General features: G+C 33.2%; 2 protein-coding genes across 4 annotated transcripts in view; one reads left to right on the top strand and one right to left on the bottom strand.

Annotated features, from left to right (window-relative positions):
- The window catches only part of LOC132701893 (autophagy-related protein 16-1), a 491,273-nt gene that overhangs the window by 297,072 nt on the left and 178,859 nt on the right, over nucleotides 1–15,342 (bottom strand). The window lies entirely within an intron of this gene.
- Nucleotides 11,511–15,342, top strand: part of LOC132702015 (uncharacterized) — a 172,565-nt gene continuing 168,733 nt past the window's right edge. The window contains exon 1 of the mRNA XM_060670411.1: nucleotides 11,511–11,721. The gene's annotated coding sequence lies outside the window, so the exon portion shown is untranslated. The remainder of the gene's footprint in view (nucleotides 11,722–15,342) is intronic.

The raw sequence follows: 15,342 nt of genomic DNA, 5'->3' as shown, positions 1-15,342 counted from the left end.
AATGTATATTTTTTAGTGGAGCACCCTGTATATTATGGCCACCTTAAAAAAAAATAAAAGAAACGCTCACCGTTATTCATTACATATAATTCCATTTCTCGCAGCCGCAAAAGACATTTTATGTCCACTGCAAAAAAAAAACAATTTAAAAATCGTTATATTTTTCGGCATTAAGACCAAAATCCGACTTTAAGTTGACATAAAAAATACTTACACTTAAATGACTAAAATTTACGAAATTAATTGTTTTAAAAAAGACGTCACTTCAATGACATCATTTGTTTAAGATATTAGTAGGTCAAAATTTAAGTCCTACTGACGCCATATATAACATCATTTTCGTCATTTGATGAAGTCAACAATGTTAAAATGTTTTTACCCTTCACCAAAACGGGAATCATTTATGCTCCTCCTTTAGCTCTGCCCCCCTCAAACAATATATAAGCAGGTACAGATTATAATATGAGCCAGTTTCAGTTAAGCTCTGAAGAAGTCAACAGGATGATTGGCGAAACGTCAGCAAAATGAGCGAGTTCCCAAAAACTGATTTTGAGCGTTACGACTTCTCTATAACATTCCTTTTTGTAAAATTGGAAATAAATGTGCCGCAAAAATCAGAGTATTTGGTTTTTCTAAAATATTTTTATGGGCTGAAGTTTAGTCCTCGTTAATGACATAAAAGTATTGTTCTAACAACTATCCAGACAATTTTAACATCATAACAAAAAATCAGTACTGAAAAATGTATTGTTTTTTCTGTTGTGGGAGTTATCTGCTGGTAACAATTTTATAATGTTAATGTTAAAAATGTTAAATTTTAATCTCAAAGCTTAAAATAGCTCACGTTTACGAGGCAAATAGTAAAAACAAAAACCGAAGTTATTTATACGCCCCGACATCATAATCTACATGAAATACGTCTGTTCGAGTCATTTTTCCCATCCACGTTAAAAGATATAAAATTTCATCTAGATTAATACGCCATAACCGGGAGACCATAATGTTAAATCAATTTTACTGTTGCATAATTAAACGTGCTAAGTGGCCGGTGCTCTCTTTTCGACATCGTTTGAATAATTGGCGAGGGGGGCTCCGACCTTCGTGAAAGGTAATAGGGTAATCAGTCAAGTCTCACAGTCTGATTAGCGAACCGTTTGATATTTTTACGTTTGCTTCTTTTATTTACCGGCACGCCATTACAGATTCGTTTTCCACGAATTAGATACTGTTTCTCTATCTCTCTCTCTTTAAACCTCTCTGTTTTAGAGCTCTCTCTCCTTCTTAAATCTCTGCCTCCCAGTATAAGTCTCTGTCTGTACACCTTTCTCTCTATCTTTTTAAATCACTTTCTAAATCTCTCTTTCTCTTTAAACCTGTTTCTCTTTAAATTTCTCTCTCTCTCTAAAACTCTGTTTCTCTTTAAATCCTTCTCTCTTTAAATCTCTCTCTCCCTTTAAATCTCTCTCTCCCCCCCCTCTCTCTCTTTAAGTCTCTCTCTCTTTAAGTCTCTCTCTCTCTCTCTCTCTCTCTCTCTAAGTCTCTCTCTCTTTAAGTCTCTCTCTCTTTAAGTCTCTCTCCCTTTAAAACTCTTTCTTTAAAACTCTCGCTCTCTTTAAAACTCTCGCTCTCTTTAAAACTCTCGCTCTCTTTAAATCTCTCGCTCTTTCTCTCTTTAAATCTCTCGCTCTTTCTCTCTTTAAATCTCTCGCTCTTTATCTCTTTAAATCTCTCGCTCTTTCTCTCTTTAAATCTCTCGCTCTTTCTCTCTTTAAATCTCTCGCTCTTTCTCTCTTTAAATCTCTCGCTCTTTATCTCTTTAAATCTCTCGCTCTTTCCCTCTTTAAATCTCTCGCTCTTTCCCTCTTTAAATCTCTCGCTCTTTCCCTCTTTAAATCTCTCGCTCTTTCCCTCTTTAAATCTCTCGCTCTTTCCCTCTTTCAATCTCTCGATCTTTCGCTCTTTCTCTTTTTAAATCTCTCGCTCTTTCTCCCTTTAAATTTCTCTCTCTTTCTCCCTCTCTCTTTAAATCTCCCTCAATCGCTATCTATATCTCTTCCTAAATTTGTTCCCACCCCTTTCTCGCAATTTCTCCGGTCGTTTCAAGAATATATTAGCGAAAATATAAAATAAATACGTGATTTGCAAATATGATGCTATTAAGTTTTTCCCTAGGGATAAATACCTACTAAATATATTCTAAAAAAATTCAATAGATCCATAGACCTCCGTTTATTTTTTTAAAACCTATATACAAATAAAGCGGAATTTCAAAAGCATATTTTTTAACTGTCTGCAGTAAAATACCTAATTACCTATCTGTCGTGGGGAATGTGTCAATTTACCACGTCAGTTTCTTTACCACGGATCCAAGGCACATTTCCGGGATTTTATCGCACGGGTTTGGGAGCAATCGCATGTTTTCGGAGATATTTCCCACGCCTTGAATTTTAACGTTTATAATCGAAAACTAACGGTCGAAGAAAAAGTATAGTTTTCGGAGATATTACCGCACGACTTAAATTTTGACATTTGTCAATTCTGCCGGTCATGTCAGTGAATGTATTCCTGTTGTCTTGCAAAAATTTACCCAAAAACTAATGGTCGTAGAAAAAGTATGGCATGCAGCACATTTAGTAATATTCTTAAGTCACTCGTTTATTAAGTACTTGTTATATAAAAATTGCAGTTTAAATTTACTATTTAGCTTCGTTAAATTATAACAGTTCAATTAATTTCCACAAACAAGTTTTGTAAGGTTTCCTGCAAATCCTGCAACTTTTCGAACATTGAAATTTAATTTTCAAATTTTTTAATAATTTCTTAGCTTAACCCTTCTTACGACTTCTTTGCCACTCAAACTGTTTTAAAGTGCGTTCCATATATTTTCATGTTTTATTTCATTTCATTTCACAAGAGAGAGGTTAGAAAAGGATCTCTATAAGGTCCAATAATTTCTAAACGCTGCCTGCCCGCGTTGTCGGACATATATTCCGCGTTGACACTGTTTACCGACCTACGTATGTACAAATTCGATATCTAATAACGCTCTTAATTAACCTCATAACTCGCGAGATTAGAGACGATTAATCGGATTTCGCGGGCAGCCGCTGAAACCAATTGGGACATAATAATCGTATAACCATCATTACGGGACCATATAAAATTTGCGGATCTTTCACAAATTGAATCAGTTCTCACAGAAATTCATCATTTTTTATCCCATGCATGTTCCGACGAAGCTTCACGGCGCCTGTGTGTGTTTTGTGCGGCTTTTATTGCACAAAACGATTTTCTAGGTTGCATAATTCCCATCATTTTTGCTGCTAGGCGGGCAGCCAAATGCTATTCGAATGCTCGACAAAATTGCGCCCGAAATGTTAAACAGAACATTATTTCCTGACAGTTTTATTCACTTATTATTTTTATTTTACTTTCCTGCTTTTATTTCACTTATTTTCAATTTTTATTGGTTTATTATATTTATTTTAAATATAAGATGCAACACATTTTTATTATTATAATTTTTACTTTAATATTTGACCGCATTTATTCATTTATTGCTCCTTGGTTCTTAATCGCTGCTATGCCATTTGTAATCAGTTCTTTTGTTATGGTTTTATTTTTATTTTAATTAGTAGACGATCAAAAATGTTGTAAGTTATTATTTAACAACTTTTATTTGTTGCTTTGTCATGTTCATTTTACTTATTAGATTAGAGATTCATTATTATCGGTATATACATTATATAAAATTTTATTATAGTTACTTATTTTTAAACTGACGAGTTAAAAGATGTACGGCGAAAATATTTTTTTTAATTTAAAAGCTCAGAAATATACCGCTCAAATCGTGATGTTAATTGAACATTAAAAACCTCTAATTAACGTTAAATTGCACGTAGAATCGCAAAACGCAAAACTTAACAGCAACAGAGACGTTCGGCAAAGAGAAAAACTAATTATCAAAAGATCTCATTATAAAAAAAAGACGAAAAACACAAGAATGCATTGGAAAAACAATAATTATTTTTCCCCAAAGTGCCATATTTCGCAAAATTTCTAAAGGCGTTGACTTTTGAATTTACCTCGCCTTTAAATTATATTTTTCAAATGGCACTCCGAATCACTTTAAATGGTTTTGAAGTGGATGGCATAATGGCAGAAAAGTCATGCAAATGTTTGGTCAGATTTCGATAAATTTAGCCAAGTATACCAAGTACTAAAAAAAAATATATCAAATTTTGCGTAGGGAATTCTAAAAGAGGTCAAAAACGTATTTTTCTTATTAGTCTAAAGACATATTTAAAAGTTACAATAAAAGTTATCTGCTTGTGCCTGTCTACGTGAATACAAAAGCAAATTTTATACGTAACAGTTCTTTTACCGTTTTAAGATTTAACAGATTTTAATTAAGTTTTTAACTTTCTTTCGTAAGTATGCAAGTAGATGCACGAGTAAATATATTTTAATACTATATTAATTTACAAAATAAATATATAAAATTTAATGCTTCTGTTAAAAATGCTGAAAAAAAAAATTACACATTTTATATTTATTTTTTAGACGTAACGCATTCGATAAAAGTTAAGTTATTGTTTGAAGTGGGATTAAACGAAAAATTACTTAAAAAATGTTGCTTTCAATACTGTCTTTAAGATGTCAAACTCACAATTAACAGTACGTAACTAGAAATTGCTATTTAGATTTCAGCAAAAATGGAAAACTGTTAATAAGACCAAAAGTATACATTTTAAGAAAGAAAAAACAACAATAACTAATTATTACTAGATTTTTTTCCATTTTAAATAGCTTAAAATGTAACAATTAATGTTTTGTCTGCTTGCTTAGGTGATATAATTCTAATGCGACGTCCAAAGTATAATATCTTAACATCTTACTCGTTAAAAAATGTTGTATTCTCTTTTGATTTATTTTATAATATTTATTTATTTTATAAAATGATAGTCAGCATATATTACGCTACCAAAAAATTTGAGGCCACACTTAAAAAATGTAAGTTAAGTTTGAATCCTATATAATATACATTATTTAGAAAATATATACATTAAGTATCAACAAAAAGCACATGTTAATAATATATTATGCAACAAGTGCGGTAAACGGCATTTGACTCACGAGTTTATTTGGCACGAGCGGAGCACAGCGGAGCGAGTGCTTGTCAAATGAGCGAGATAAAGAGTTTACCAAACGTTTTTACTCTATACTATACATTTAATTTTACTTTGTACTATACTTTTTCTAGGACCGTCACGTAAAATTCACAATTTAACAAATTAAAAATATTAATAGATTATCGGTTTACTAAATTTCCTACCATTCATACAAAATATTTACTAGTTGCAGTTAAACCTATTCGTTTATCGCTCTGATCGGTTCTGCTATTGTTGCCTCTTTTTAACACTGTGTACGATAGACAGAGAGATGTGTTATTGGTTATATATAGACAACGGAATAAACACAATTTTAAAACGTTATGTTCATGCGAACGGTAAGTAAAATTTCTGTGCGACACTTAAATTATTAATGGCACTTTACTCACCGACTAGTCCACTGTGTATAAGTTTATGGCTACATTTTTGCAAAACAACACGAACACATTTACTGACATGCCCGGCAGAATTGACAACAAAACAACCGATTGCTCCCAAACCCGTGCGGTAAAATCCCGGAAATGTGCCTTGGATCCGTGGTAAAGAAACTGACATGGTAAAGTGACGCTTCCCACACGCTAGATCGTTGTGTAATTAGATAATTTACAGACGGGAGTAGAAAAACTTTTTTTGAAATATTTTTACTTAAATAAACCTTAAACCTCATCCCACTATTGGATCACCCTGTATATAACGATTTTGCTAAAATTCCAAATGAAATAATAACAAATAATTCTTCAAACATTCGAAGTAACTGTGGCCGACTGTGTAGCTATTGAAAATAGCTCGAAAAAAATTAAATATTTCCTCAATTGCAATTTTTAACAATAGAGTGAGTGAGCGACATTTTATTTTATACTTTATTGAGATTTAAAACTAAAACGTAGAATTTTTTAAAGAAATACTTTACTCCTGGGATTTCGACCGTGCATGGTGGATGCGGCGAATTTCGCCGCAACATCAATTGACAAGTGCTGGTCAAACACACACACGCACACAGGCTCGGATTCCGAAACACGAGGACGTTAATGAAAAGGAAAAACGCTCCCAGTCTTCGCTACAGCTATTCCACTTATTTTACATTCCCTGATCCTCGGACTTTTTTAACGCCGGGAAGCAAATATTTGCTTCTTATAAGATAATGGGGTCTACGGCCGACTCTGCCTGAACAAATATATCCCGCGGCGAAAAGATTTCAAATATCTGCGCGCCCGCCGCTGCGTTGCCCATTGAAAACTAAGTGGAAAACTTGGAACTCGTTGCGCGAAAAAAAAAATGCATCCTTTACGTCTGTCGCAGTGGACGACACTAAGTAGCACGACGGGGAAAAAAAGGTCTCGCGCCAACTGCATTTCTGATTAAATATTAAAAAAAAAACGCTCCAGATTGCTATTGGTATCTTAAAAACTAGTAACGAAATATATAAAACATTTTTTTAAATATCATTTAACGAGAGCAAGTTTAAAAAATTCCCTCTCTCTCTCTCTCTCTCTCTCTCTCTCTCTCTCTCTCTCTCTATTATAATAATAATAATTATTATTATTATAACTTTAATAAATCGGTCAACTAAAACCGAGAAAAAATGAAAAAACAGTATCGTTTTTACTTAAAGCAGGAGTACCTGTTTTGTGACACATTGTTAAAAAAAATTAATCTTTGATCTGGATCGAGGCGGATGATGTTTTTCAAAATTCGACCGCTACTCGGTTCTGAGGTTCGTCGCCTACCCGTCCATCGAAGTCCCCAAGGTTTTTCGAGTTTTGCGTCGCTGTTTGACAGTTTTCGAAAACGAAAGAGAAACTTTCAGCTATCTCGACGTTTGTGAACTGTGTGATTTTTAATATAACCAGATAGATAACCTTTTTTCGTAAATTTCAACCGACCAAAAAAAATGTTTTTTAATAAAGGACGCCGGCCATATCTCGAACCGTTAGTCCTACAACTTTTTTTTCTATCTCGTCAAATTAAGGGTGGGAGAAGGGTGAAATATTGGGTTAGATTGAATAGTTAGTTTGGTTTTAAAAACTATATATAGGAGGTTCGACTAGCATGTCGATATGACGACATTAATTCTTTTACGAGTCGGTAGAAGACGCGTCATGTCAAAAACAGCTATTTTTATGATCTCGAAAATTTCAAATATAATGGTATAAGTATTTTTAGCTAGGTTGAAAGAGAATAAAAATATACAGGAACAGATAAATAATGGCTCGATAGTACTTTTATTTTATTTTATATATAAAACAAAGCCTCAATACCTTAATAAATTGATGTCTGGGCTGGGTAATAATTGCTCTGTGCATGTATGTATGAACTCTATAAACTTATTTCAATTCACACATAACCTAACACTAAAGAAAATCTAACAATAAAGAAAACCTAACACTGATTAACTGACACTAAACAAAATCCAACTACACAATAACAAAATCATTAATGGCGCCCCAAATATTCAAAATGGCTTCCATCCTGCAGCCGTCTCTGTGAATAAAGAGCAGCAGACTCTACTTCAACATTGTTGCATAGACGATATCTTTAATTCTGTCCCACAAATAAAAATCTGCGCACGTTAGATCAGGCGATCTATAATAATTAAATTGAGAAAATCAAATTTAACTCTGGTAGAAAATATAAACATTCCAGGTCATATCTGTCGTCTCTGGTACTACTACTACTGCGATCGAAAAGTATATTTAATAAAACATTTTTATTTATATCTCAAAGGAGAAAAGAGATATTGCCATGCTGTTTCCACCACTTTTTGGCTTTTTGTTATGCTCTTCCATCTTAGCTAAAAATATTTATACCATTATATTTAAAATTTTCGAGAAAATCATAAAAATAGCTGCTTTTCACATGAAGTGCCTCCTACCGATTCGTAAAAAAATTAATATCGTCAAAGCCCCTATAAATACTGTTTAAAACTAAACTAAGTTCATCGAAATCGGAGTAGCCAACTTTCAACTATTTCTAAACCAACATTTGACCCTTCCTCCACCCTTAATTTGACGAAATAACAAAAATAGTTAAAGCAAGACAGTTTCCTGATCTAGAGTAAATTACGTTAAAACTAATTTTGATATAGGTTAATTTGGAATATTTTTGAGAAAACGCGTTTTTTCTATTTCACAGTAGATGTTGCGCCCCCTAGAGTCCATTTTAATTGGATTTAATTGGATTTTAAACACGCCATAACCTTATTAATTCACAGACCACCGAATAAACAAGCTTTAGAGCAAAACCAGACTAAAAATGGCAGCTTCAATATATTACCTGACAGGCAAATATAAACAAAATAAAAGTTTTATTAAAACATCAAATGGTGCCAAAAACCATAATTTCGCGTCTCCTGGGGGAAAGGCGAAGAGCTGGAAGACCCTAACACGAATCAAGTCATAAATTAAATACTATTAAGCCGAGGTACGAAATTTTCGTTTTCTTTTTTCAATAAAGTAAAAATAACGCACAAGCAGGAAAGTCGTGTGTATCGTAAAACTTACATTTGCGGTGCCGTGAAAATCCGCTAAAATCCACAACCAGCGTAAAACCATAAGGCACGGGATCCGGGGCGGTGAAAAAAATACCGTATTTGCATTATTCAGATACGAGCCGGACCGCTAGTCGCGACCCGAACGAACAACAATATAAAAATAAATCTTCGATGCTTTCGATTTTCTCGGAAATCGCTTAACGCGGCAAGAACATCGCTTCCTTCTTTGATTCTTTTTAGTTCTAAATAAAACCGCGATTTTTTAGATATTTTTGTATTCGCAGCTCGTTGCACTATTGCCACTATATTTTTTCCCTCTCGGTTACACATTTTTCCACGCCTAATAGGTTAAGACTCACAAATAATACGCATTCCAGTATTAACAAAAACACTAAATGATTTCCTGGTCGGGACCTGTTACACTATTGATGAATTTGGACAAGTTGATAGTTTGTTATGTGTGTGTGTGCTCGACAACTTTGAGTGCAATCTAATTGACCCCATAATAATATTCCCAAACGTACCAACCACGGAAAAAAGATGTCGACAGTTTTTTGCAAAGCAACTCTGTAGGCCTGCAATATTTGGCGTTATTTTAACATTTTCGGGAAACGTTTTATTTTTGTTATTAGGTTAGGGTTGTCAGCGTACTTGATAATGACTAACTATTCAGTTAAAATCAGAGATTGGAAGTCATTTAAATAAATTCTAAAAAGCAAGGTCCGAAGAATGCTACCTTGCGGCATACTGAGTCCAATAGGGAGTTTTTCAAAAAAAAAGTTGGTTGTTGATTTTTAATAGCAACTACTTGAGTTCTGTGTTCCAAATAATAAGCTTTCAGTCGCAGCAATGGTGGTCCTATCAGTCCATACTTGTCGAGTTTATTTAGAAGATCGACATGTTCTAAACAGTAACGAAGCAGTAATATTCCTAATTGTTTTGTTGTGATGTGATGTGATAAACAGTGATTTTCCTTGTTTCAAATTCAGTGACGGATGATATGTAATCTATTAATTTTCAGAGAAATGGAGAAATTTTTAACAGCTTTACCAGAGTTTGGTTAGTTTGTTGCTGCCCGTACTTCTTCCTTAACTTCTTTTCATAAATGTTACAGAAGCGTCCACTTAGAATATTTTGAATGGCACACCGGTACGTTGTACGAGCCTGTATGAGGCTTATTTTTATTCTTTATTGGTATTCTGTGTCTGTTTCTGAGTTTTGACACAGTTAGACAAAAAATGGAAGATTGTAATGGATTGCGAAATAAAGTAAACATATAAGCACAATGGTTCAGAAACAACCAATTGTCATTAGATGTGTTTAAATATAAAGTTTTCACTTTTAGGAGGAAAAGGAATAATATTGCTTATAATTACTTCATTGATGACATTTTGTTAAACATGGTTTGCATACACCATGGATCTGTTTTTAATCCAAAAGTAAGCTTTGCTAATTATACAAACTTGACAGTTTCTTTAGTTGCGAAAAAGGTGGGGCTTATTAGTAGGAATTCAAGGTCGTTAATATCAACTGAAGCGTTAAAATTACTTTATTTTGCTCTGGAAACTCGTCGTTTCAAGATGTTCACAGGCGTTTCTTAAAGTTACTCTCATATTTAAATTAATTAATTAATTAATGGAAAAAATGTCTTTATAAATTACCTAATTGGAGTTTCGCAATACAAATTACACTTTAAAATCCCACATTCAAATACAAGTGGGACAGAAACTTTTTACTCTACAAAATCCTTTTCCGACGTGGGTCTAAACAGTATTTTGAATAAAGTTGCTCCTTATAATAATAATATTAATCAAAATAAAAATAATAATAATAATAATAATAATAATAATAATAATAATAAATTCCCTTTATTGTTTAATATATCATCAAAAAGAGTATATTACAATAAATTTATCACGATAACTCGCGCGCAGTCTAGCTTAAAAGCTACTTTACTGAACCAGACAAATGTGACATAATTTTTTAATATATGTGTCTGAGACTTAAACAGTGTTTGGGCAATGAATTGTAACAATTTACTGCGTGATTCGAAAAAGAACGACGAACTTTAATAGTACTTCTAATATTTAAATTATGTACGTTATAACGAAATGTTAATAATAGAGGTGGGATCAAGGAACAAAAATAACTAAAATGTAGATTTCTACGGTCATCCATTCTCAGCCAATTTAAATCAATTTATGTTTATATATATTAAAAATATTAATGCTGCACAACAACTGTAAGAATGTGCCATTTAAGTAGATTTAGAATTTTTCTACAAATTAAAATGACTTGGTTTTTGTACTTTGTACAATAATTTATACATTTATATTTTCATTGTATTTAATTTGATTGAATAGAATGAATAGAATAATCCTCCGTGAATTTTGTCCCGGACCTCTATAAAGCTGCTCATTACTATCGCTCAGCGTCTTACAAGTTGCGTAACCGCGCCCTTGACGCTCCTCATTACGCAATCGTTTAATCGTTCCTCCGCAAAAAAAAGAAAGTACAAGCCGAAGAATACGAAGACGAAGAAGAAGAAGAAGAAGAAGAAGCGTAGATATGGCGAAGAAGCGGACGACAGTCGGAGCGGGCACCCCGGTAGCAGCGTCCAGGTACAACGCACATACATAATACACACAATCGATCGTTTCGCAACCTCCACCTGCCGGTACTACCACCGCGTATCGAAACGCGCCCCCCACCACCGCGACGTCCGATCTTCCGCGTCGCCCGAAGAATACACACACACACATACAACCTAGCGAGAAGATTCAAAGGAAAAGAAGCAGTACCGAACCGGCTGATGGCATTCCCGTCGTGGCGGCAATCGCGTTCAGACACCCAGGTACTCCAAACGGTCCAAGTGCACACAGTACTACCCGAGTCCGGCCAAGGCCAAGGGCAGTGTTGCAGATTATTTTAAGTGTCAGTGTCGAAACGTCAGCTTTTCGCTGACCTCGCGCGGAGTACTGCGACGATTTTCACCACCGGTGGTACCACTTCGTCAATCGAGACCGACCCCCAACGCTGCCAACCCTCGGGATTTGCAAGGTACCGCTTATGATTTAGTGCCGCTTTTTTCGACCTTAGAGTTGCGGAACAACCGCCAAGGTCGGTGGTGTCGGGCGTTCCGGCTTGAAACGGGCATCGAGATGATTATTATGCGGTGAAATTTCATTTAACGGCTTCCGTGAAGATGAGATGTATCAGGAAATAATTATTAGCATAATTTTCCGCTAAACTATATGGCATTATCGAGTATTGATTTTTTTTTTCATTCGGTAAACCGCAATTTTTTTATACTATAACATATTTGCTCAAATAAAAAAAAATAAAAGAAAAAAGGGGAATTAACAAAAAAAATCGTTTCAAATATTATTGCATTCAATTCTTGTTAGGACCAAAAATATAACACGAAACTTTTAACAATGACTGATATCGTCAGTGGATGTCAAAATATCAGTTAAATGAAAAACATTGAAAGGGGTCGATTAAATTTTAAAAGACCAAGCTTGAACAGACAAACCCTACATCTTGGAAACTCAAAATCTTCTTCTAAAGAAAACAAGATATAGTCATAATTATGCTATTCCTAATATATGGAGAAATATCAAACTAATATTTAAAGCATTTTAGATTTTCTAATATATCCACTATATCATTTTTTTAATTTAAATATTCTCTGATAAGAATACTAAATAAAAAGCTGGAAATTATGACCATTACAGAATTTTTTTAATACAAAAACGCAGGATTATAAGCATCTTGTGAGCATAATTCAAAAAGTTTCGCTATTTTTTTTTTTTTTATTTAAAAAAACACTCTTTTTTGCATTTCAACCTAAGCGTGGTTAACAAACATCTAGTCGCTGAAAATAAAATTTAATAGTGATTTTAAACTCAGTACACATTTTTGTATATTTCATTATGCTTTAAGCCCAATTTTCCAATTGTCCAAAAATTGAGTCCAAAATTCACAAAATTTCGATTATTATTTCAATAAGTTTTTCGCTCCTGTGGATTTTATGCCTACTAAACAAAAACTATGTTCAAGCAAATGGTGTGCTGAAAAAGCTGGAAAAGCAACGTTTTTTTTTATCAATTTTGGATTTAGTTGTTTTTCCCCTATACCTTTCAATTACAAGGTTTCATTTACCAATAAATCATATATATATATATATATATATATATATATATATATATATATATATATATATATATATATATATATATATATATATATATATATATATATATATATTTTAACTAGCTATAGAAGATTATTTTAAGCACAGGTCAACAAACACACTACTCACAAAACATATTCCGTGTCAATTTCATTAAGTATATGAAATAAATTCAAGTTTGTCCAAGCTTATTTATGATGTATTTTTCGTTTCTTGGGCGTGTGTATCTTGCACGAAATTCAGATGAATTTATCAGCGACCATCTGCCGCTAAAGTAATTATTAAATTTCGGGAAAATTACCGGCGTCACCGACTTATAATAAATTCCAAATTTTGGCAGAAGAACGCCGAAGAAAAGTTCATCAAACTGCTAAATAATATTTGCGTAAAACCAGCTTTACCGTTCTCCTAATATTTGAATCACCGCATATTTGCATAATTTTACATACCACTGTTAGGTCGACTAATTAACGTCGATGAACCATTTGACAGTGGGAAAAATTATTTTAGATTTATTAATGTACTTTATTATTATTATTATTATTAATATTCTAGAGAAGAAAATTAAAAAATAGAAATGAATGTTCCTGCCTGCCAGTCCCGTTTCGTCAGTGTTGTTAAATTTCGCGTAAAACTGAGCTTTTACGATATTTTTCATATTTCATAAATGGATCTATCAAATTTCGTCACGTTGAAAACTTTTCATATGTAATTTTACGAAGCATCTGTTCCTAAAACGTTGCGGATGTCGGTTACCGAGTGTAGATAGATAAGATAAGATATTGGTAAATATTTGTCGCGTTAGTTAAGCGATAAAAAGCTCTGGTCGATAGTTGGAATTATTAAAAACGTAAGTCACCTGTCCAAGTTTTCCTTGTTGAGATATTTTGAACAGAGAACCTATTATTTAAAATTATTATTTTCATTTAGAAATAATAATTTTGGTGAGACTAACATCATTCTATGTTTCTTGTTTATCAAAAAAGTTAAAAAAAATCATTCCTCCCTGCATCGATTGCTAATGCAAAAACTCCAATCTTCACAATAATTCTACTAGATCAGTTAATTACTTTATCTTAGATCACCATAATCTAGGCAAAAAAATGTTAATTATGAAATAAATATGTTAGCTGTGGAAATTATTTTATTCTGTAAGTGAGCATTTAGATTTGAAAATTTCAATGTGTATATTCGTGCTCGTCCTCTTATCTTAACCGTACATTTACATATATTAAGTACGGTTCATGTTTAGTATTTCTATTCCTTTACATTTTCTGAAATACATCTTTATCAATCAGGGCATACACATTACTACAAGCATACAAAATTGTAGCCATATTAAGCCATTATAAAATTGTTACGAAGAAAAAAAGATTCAAAATCAGACAAAACCAGTTCGGTGCATTGAAATTATTTTAAAGTGTTTGCTGTTTTGTAGTCTTCGTATAAGTCAGTACGTTTTTTTTATTGAGCAACGAACAATAAAAAATTAGTGATTTTTCATTACCGCAATTAATATCCTTACTATGTTTTTCAACGACTTGCTATATATTATGACGTCTATACGAAGATAAAAGGTGTGTTCGCTGATTATTTTGAAAATTCTATTTCTATTCGCTGAAAATTAAGAGTAACCACTTTTCTACGCATTGAAACTTGTAAAATAACCCAACGCTTAAAGGTTATCGAAAACGACCACAAAAGACTGATTATCTACACACTTCCCTTGTGTTTACTCTGTGCCTAATGTATCAATTTTCATAATATTAGATAAGGTCAGCGTTACGGGGTAATCTCGATACGCGACGGGCATTTCCAACGCAATACGCGGGTAATATGCTAATTATACGATATCTGAAATATCTGAAGAAGCCAAAAGCCCCCCCGAGGGTCCGGAACGCAATTACATGGAACAGACTAAATTGCCAATGTCATTTTCTAATCGCGTAAGTGAGGCGCTCGTAATCTTAATTGGAATTTTCCCGAGATTCCTTTTAAACGCGCGCAAATTTCTAGGTTCGTCAAAGATACCACAACAAAAGCATATAAATGGGGTGATTCATAAAAAATGACCAAGCTCTAAGTTGGAACTCCTGGACAACAAAGTATTATGACTGAGCACATCGAACGTATAACAATGACGCTGCGCACACGATAAGGGAATTATAATTCCCTCCTTAAAAAAAAAACACTTATTAACTTATAAAACAACTTCAAAACTATCGAACAACCATTGCCATTGCAAATATTATTAGAAATAGTGTGCATAAGCGTTCTGATAATAGTAATACTAACAGTAACAAAATATAGTAATAAAAAGAGTCAAATTAAATATTGGAACTGGTGGACAGTTTATACCTCCGAAACGACCGACAATCATGTATAGAGATTGATCTTTCTTGATTAATCACCCTGTATATATCGATACTTATGCCATAAGTTATGAACCGATCCAGAGAGGGCGAGATGGCCGCTGCTACAACGCT

The sequence above is a fragment of the Cylas formicarius genome, unplaced genomic scaffold, assembly GCF_029955315.1.
Source record: "Cylas formicarius isolate icCylForm1 unplaced genomic scaffold, icCylForm1.1 PGA_scaffold_5__7_contigs__length_24384050, whole genome shotgun sequence".
Lineage (NCBI taxonomy): Eukaryota > Metazoa > Arthropoda > Insecta > Coleoptera > Brentidae > Cylas > Cylas formicarius.
The sequence above is the reverse complement of the archived record's forward strand: the minus strand, read 5'-3'. Positions and strand labels throughout refer to the sequence as shown.